At 47.6% G+C, this 6,265-nt stretch overlaps 2 non-coding genes across 2 annotated transcripts; both read right to left on the bottom strand.

The window, feature by feature from the left end:
* Positions 1-5,373: 5,373 nt before the first annotated feature.
* trnak-cuu (transfer RNA lysine (anticodon CUU)) lies at positions 5,374-5,446 on the bottom strand. Its single transcript has one exon. It is a non-coding gene; the product is annotated as a tRNA-Lys (tRNA).
* Positions 5,447-5,971: 525 nt separating this feature from the next.
* Positions 5,972-6,054, bottom strand: trnal-cag (transfer RNA leucine (anticodon CAG)). The gene has a single exon. It is a non-coding gene; the product is annotated as a tRNA-Leu (tRNA).
* Between the last annotated feature and the right edge of the window lie 211 nt (positions 6,055-6,265).

Below are 6,265 nucleotides of genomic sequence, written 5' to 3'. Positions count from 1 at the left end.
AACCAGTCTGCCAACCAGTCCCCCATCAAGCTGGCTTGCTCTCCCTGCCTCCCCTACCAGAAGCTTCCTTCTTCAGCTGTTATTAACATTTCCTTGTTTCTCACATTCTGCATTGTAAACTGTTTTCTTGTCTGTAACAACATCTCCTGCACGTCTGTCCGTCCTGGTGAGGGATCCTCCTCTGTTGCTCACCCTGAGGTTTCTCAGATTTTTCCCTGTTAAAAGGGTTTTCTATGGAGTTTTTCCTCAGTCGATGTGAGGGTCTGAGGGCAGAGGATGTTGTTATGATGCCATGTGAAGCCCTTTGAGACAAACTGTTGGTGAATAAATAAAATTGCCTTGCCTCCCCGTCCATGTGTGGGTTCTCTCTGGTACTCCGGCTTCTTCCCACCGTCCAAAGACATGTAATTTGGGACGAGGCTGATTGATACTCTAAACTGACTGTAGGTATGAATGTGAGTGTGAATGTGAGTCTCTGTGGCGCTCGGCTGTTAACAGAGAGGCTGGTGGTTGGAGCCCCCCAGGGACCAGGACCAGGCTCTACTGGTGCTGAGGACTCTGTTGATCAGCTGCTGAGTTGCTACTTGATGTCAACATAGGTCTGTTTCATCCTGAGTAGTTTGATCCTAGCAGAGTCGCTGCATCGATGATCTGAATGTGGACGGACAGATTGACCCTCCACAGCAGACGCCTGTGACAGATCTCTTGATGAGACGCTTCAGTCTTCAGTTTTAGTAGCAGTGTGGAGGAGGCCGGCCGGCTGTGGTTAAAGTGGTGGGGGCTCTGGAATGAAGGGGGTCACTGTTTGGTTCTCAGATGCTCCAGCTCAGGTTAGCGAGGTGGTGGAGAAATGAGTGAGAGCTCTGCCAGTTGGAGCCTCTTGGGTCACGGGAGGCTTCACTCCTGGAGGTGGAAATGATGAGGAGTTTGTAGAAGCCCCTCCCCTCTGTAGGGCTGGTGGCGCAATGGATAATGCGTCTGACTTTGGATCAGAAGATTCTAGATTCAACTCCTGGCTCAGTTCAAACTTCATAAACAAAAGCTTTCACACCTGAAGTGAGAACCAGTGATCAAAGTCACTGAAGTCCTCCCAGGTTTCCTCCTTGTCTGCTGGAAACATGAACACATGAATGATCCTGCTACCTCTCATGTTAAGCTGCACTTGACAGTGACAGCAGGAGAACAAAAATCCCAGTGTGTCATCAACATTTCCTGTCAAATCAATGATAGAAGCTGTTGAGTTTCTGGATCAGAACAAGGAGAAAGGAGCCCCAATGAAAGAGAGATGGTTCTTGATTCTGATTTTGTTCTTCACTCCTACACCAGAGAGTGAAAGTGTGGGCTGGCTGGGAGCAACTGCCTGCTTCAGAGTGGGAGGAGCCTCAGGACTTTCCAGTGAGAGCTGCAAACTTCCACCAGCGCCCAGTGCCAGCAGGTCTTCATGATGGAGCTGAGAAGAACACAACAACACCAGAGCACTGGAGAATTACTGTGTTCTCTTTTGGTGTCCCAGTGTTAATTTGAGGATCTAAACCTGATATTTAGAAAATCAGACAGCACAGAAAAAGAAAATGCCACCACATCATTGAAATTTTCTGTTATACAAATGAACGTGTTGACTCTTTTTGTATGAGCCCTGCCACTGAGGTCACCAACATGAGCTGGAGTTGGGAATCTTGAACTGAACCTGGTATCACAGCGACCCCTGCTGCTGCAAAATGGAACAGCAACATTGAACCAAGTACAGGATTGGAGTGAGACTGATGGTCGCTGTTTGGGTTTTTCAAGAACAAGGAGGGTGTGGCTTCAAGCTGGATTCTCAGAGACTATTTCCTCTGCTACTCTTACGTCCACGTCTGTCAACGTGCAGACATCTTTCTCGTTTCTGCGTACTTCAGGTGACAGCAGAGCTGCTGAGATGGCTGGTTGCTGCTGGAGGAAACGTTCCAGCATCTCCAGTGAGCTATTCCAACGTGTCACCACGTCAATCACCATCTTGTGCTCAGGAAGCTCCAGCACCCTTTGCTTCTCACTGAGGATGCGGCTCGCCGTAGAGCTACGGTGAAAAAATGCAGCGATGCGTCTGACTCTGCCGAGCAAGCGTGCAGCTGTAGGGACTTAAATTAAGAAGGTGTGCAAAGCAACCAATGTGCAACAAGCCCGTCATCTCCGCAGCGCGGACAATATTTGCTGCTGAGTTTTCTCGCTGTGTGGCTGGTTTCCACGGCTCTGGTTTGAAGAACATGGCATGCGAGGATCCAGTCGCTAATGTAGTGAGCTGTAATGGTCAGATATGAATGATGATGTCATCAGGGCTTTGACAGTAGCTAGAATTCTGTCTTTGATCTCAGGAGGACATGAAAGAAAGACAATTGAGGAAAGTAGAAGAGAGCATGGCAGCATGGTGGTGCAGTGGTGAGCACTGTGGCCTCACAGCAAGAAGGTTCTGGGTTTGAGTCCAGGCTCGGGTGGGGAATCTTTCTGTGTAGAGCCTGCATGTTCTCCCCATGAATGCGTGGGTTCTCTCTGGGTACTCCGGTTCCTTCCCACCGTCCAAAGACGTGTAATTTGGGACGAGGCTGATTGGACACTCTAAATTGACCGTAGGTATGAATGGTTGTTTGTCTCTGTATGTTGACCCTGTGATGGACTGGTGACCTGTCCAGGGTGAACCCCGCCTCTGGCCTGTAGATGCTGGGATAGGCTCCACCCCCCTCGACCATCAATGTAGGTCTTTTGTTAATTGCATGCCACATGAAATTATTGTTGGTCACTTTTCTAGCAACAGTCTCACAGTGGCGAGACAAGAACACTTCTACTTTTGATGTTGACAGTTTGTTCAACACTAAGCTTCATCCAGTACCATGTTGTCAAACACTGGAACCTCCACAGCACCTGAACAGGGACTTGAACCCTGGACCCTCAGATTAAAAGTCTGATGCTCTACCGTCTGAGCTCCTCAGGCTCTTTCTACAGCATTGAGACAGGAACAGAAACACCTGTGAAGGTCAAACTGATGCTTTCTTGACTTGTTCAGTCCTCCATGTTGAAGTCCACCATGCTTTTGATTGGCTCTGATTCTCTGTGGCAAAATCCAACAAGAGGCTCCAAAAATGTCCTGAATGTCACAAGAATGCACAGGACAAGATGTTAGTTTCCTTCATGTCTGCAGTTCCTCCACTGGAAAGTAAAGTCAATGCTGCTCCTCTGCTGAAACCTGGGATCGGACCAGGGACCTTTAGATCTTCAGTCTAAGGCTCTCCCAACTGAGCTGGTTCAGTTCTGAGTGAGGGCCCTGCTTCTCTCATTTATAATCTCTTCCACTCTCACTGGACCTTAGAGAGGATTGGAGCTTCTGAAGTCCTGACACATTGAACAGTTCTCCAGGACCATTTTTGATGAAGGTCTGGATCACACCAGCCTTTTTTGTTTGTCTTCTTCCAGTTGCCTCAACATTGTGTGAGCCAATAATTCCACATCTGTACCAGACACACCTCTGGTTGGTGGGTTTATGGATCTTTCTGTTCTAACAGTGTCTTTTATCTTGCTTTTATCTTTTCTATCTTTTCTTTGTATCTGCATTCTGTGGTGCACAGTGGCTCTGGAAGAGCGCTCTAACTATTGTCAGTGTACCCCCCCCCCCCCCGTACAACGAAAATAAAAGATTCTGATTCCGATTCTGACACACACACACACACACACACACACACACACACACACACACACACACACACACACACACACACACACGTGTATCAACATGATGTTCCGAATGTTTCACTGTCTGTGGTTGTCCAGCTCTCCTTGCCTCTTCACTGTCATTGTCAGAACTCTGAGCAGTCTTCCTCTCCAGGTGATGTCTCTGAGTGATGTTGATTGCTGTCTGTTCAACCAGCTTCATTTGTTGATATCTGAGAAGGACTGAAGACAGCAAAGTGTGCTGATTGGCCAACAACCCCTCACAGGTCAAGGTCACTGCTCTGAGGCGGACCAGTTTACTGTAACAGTGGTGGCACCATCCACTGCTGGCGCTCTCTTCAGTGCTTCTTGTTTCTGCCCTTTGTCTGTGAGCTCCTAGAGCAGCTGGTCCGCCCCCCCCCCTTTTCTTTTCTATTCCTCTAATTTATTTTTTGATTTTCTATTTTTGTAATTCATCATCGATCTCGGCTCACGGTCGCTACACTCTTGACCTCCTGTGAGCCTTGAAGAGAGAGAAGCCACCTTTGTGTCGGAGAAGAGCAGCTTAGTCCAGGCAGCCAGCAGCCTGAGACCAGAGGGTAGCCAATCAACGCGCTTCCCTTCTTCATCGAGCGAATCTCAGCGGGAGCCACGGTCGACGAGGTGGAGGCTTTGGAGGCCGTCCTCCCACCAGTTCGTTGGAGAGGCGTCGTACATCGATGGGAGAATCCAGCTGAGAACGTAAGCCGGTTACGTTGGTTTTCACCGATTCAGGCCTGGACTCCTGTCTCGCTGCCAAACTCCGCCTGACTCCGTAGAGCTGGTCAGCCTCCACTCAGTCCTCTTCATTTGGTTGGAGGTCACCATCGTTCATCCTACACACCTTTCCACCTGCCTCTTTGCCGTCTACTTGAAGCTCAGATAAATCCAGGCTAATTCATACCTGCTACTCAATATGGGCCTTAATTACTCTGCTGGAATTATCACTCTGTCTTAAGGGTTTTCTTAATTGTATTAAATCCTCTTTAATTTCCAAGAAGTCTTCCAACTCATTCATTCATGCAAGCCACTGATCCACAAGACCTCATTGATGAGCTTCAACCTGAGACTGAGTGTTTCTCGTTGGACGAGACACCCATTCAATGAGACTCATTGTCAGTCCATTGAAATCTACTGGTGTTCCTGGTGAGTTGATTTAACAACATGAGCTGACAGAATCTACGTTCAGGTAGGAACCACCACATCCAGGGGTCTGGACCTTTGAGCAGGCAGAGCCATCAAAGTAGCAGACTAAGCTAGCAGACATTAGCATTGAGAAGAAACTGATACCTGAGCCTACTTTTGGGTCTGGTCAAGTGATGACACAATAATATGACATCATTGTCAGACTGACACCTGCTCAACACTGACCAAACGCCACCCTATTGCATTGTGGGAAATTTCTGCTTGGCTCGCGTCCATCAAAACACACAAAGAAATTTCTCCAGAATCAGGATTGACAGTGGATACAATTGAGAACACACTGGTTTTTCATTCTGAGTCGGGTGCAGGTGTGGAACTTCAGACACAGCCTGTGTTTGTGTTGTTCATTCAGTGATTTTTCTATTAAGTATTTTTTCTATTAAGTATTTTTTTTTACAATTCCCAATCACAGCTGCAGAAAGTGAGAGAACAAGCAGGGATGTTCAAGATGAACGCCCAACGTGGGGCTTGAACCCACAACCCTGAGATTAAGAGTCTCATGCTCTACCGACTGAGCTAGTCTGGCTACACCTGAGTATCTTCAATAGCCTGAAGTGATCACAGTGAGAGACGCTACAAGCTCTTCATCATTCACAGTCACATGAGCCATCACATGATTGATGAATGACCACAAACACCTTCATCTTTGACAAAGAAGTAAAATAAAAGGTGAACCACAGATGAGACACCAGTGGAAAAAACACTAAAGTGCTGTCAAGGAGAAACAGGATACGAGCAAACACACACACAAGTTACAGAGAGAGAACTCTCCCAGAGGGAACCACTCAAAGGAGAACCTAGAGATCATCAGGCTGGATGACCTCATCAACATGAGACAGGTGGATCAGTAGACTTTGATCCAACATTTGAAGATCAGTTTTGGTGGCTGCTCCATGTTGGAGGAAACCAGGCGATGTTGGACCGTCACAGGGAAGCTCCTTTGCCTCCTCTGCTGCCAGTTCAACCACTCACTCCCATCAGTGGAGAGCAGCTTCAACTGGGTTTGGAATGTACCACTGTGGATGCATAGGAATGTGGAGAAAATGTACTTTGTCAGAAGTGGGATTCGAACCCACGCCTCCAGGAGAGACTGCGACCTGAACGCAGCGCCTTAGACCGCTCGGCCATCCTGACAGTCACTTGGATGCAGACTGAATTAATTCACTGACAAAGTAGAATTTTTTCCACAGGAGCTACTGGCTCCTTAGTTGTTGCATTTATTGTTAACATTAAACACACAGTCTGAGTTCATGGCAGTAAGAAATGAACCAGAACATTAGAACCACATAACATCTCTTGATCAGTTTGTTACATGGGACACATTCCAGACAGGAAGGTCCTTCTG

The sequence above is a fragment of the Aulostomus chinensis genome, chromosome 1 (genome assembly GCF_037954235.1).
Source record: "Aulostomus chinensis isolate RoL2024-O1b breed Wild chromosome 1, RoL_Achi_v1.0, whole genome shotgun sequence".
In the NCBI taxonomy this organism is placed as follows: Eukaryota; Metazoa; Chordata; class Actinopteri; order Syngnathiformes; family Aulostomidae; genus Aulostomus; species Aulostomus chinensis.
The sequence above is the reverse complement of the archived record's forward strand: the minus strand, read 5'-3'. Positions and strand labels throughout refer to the sequence as shown.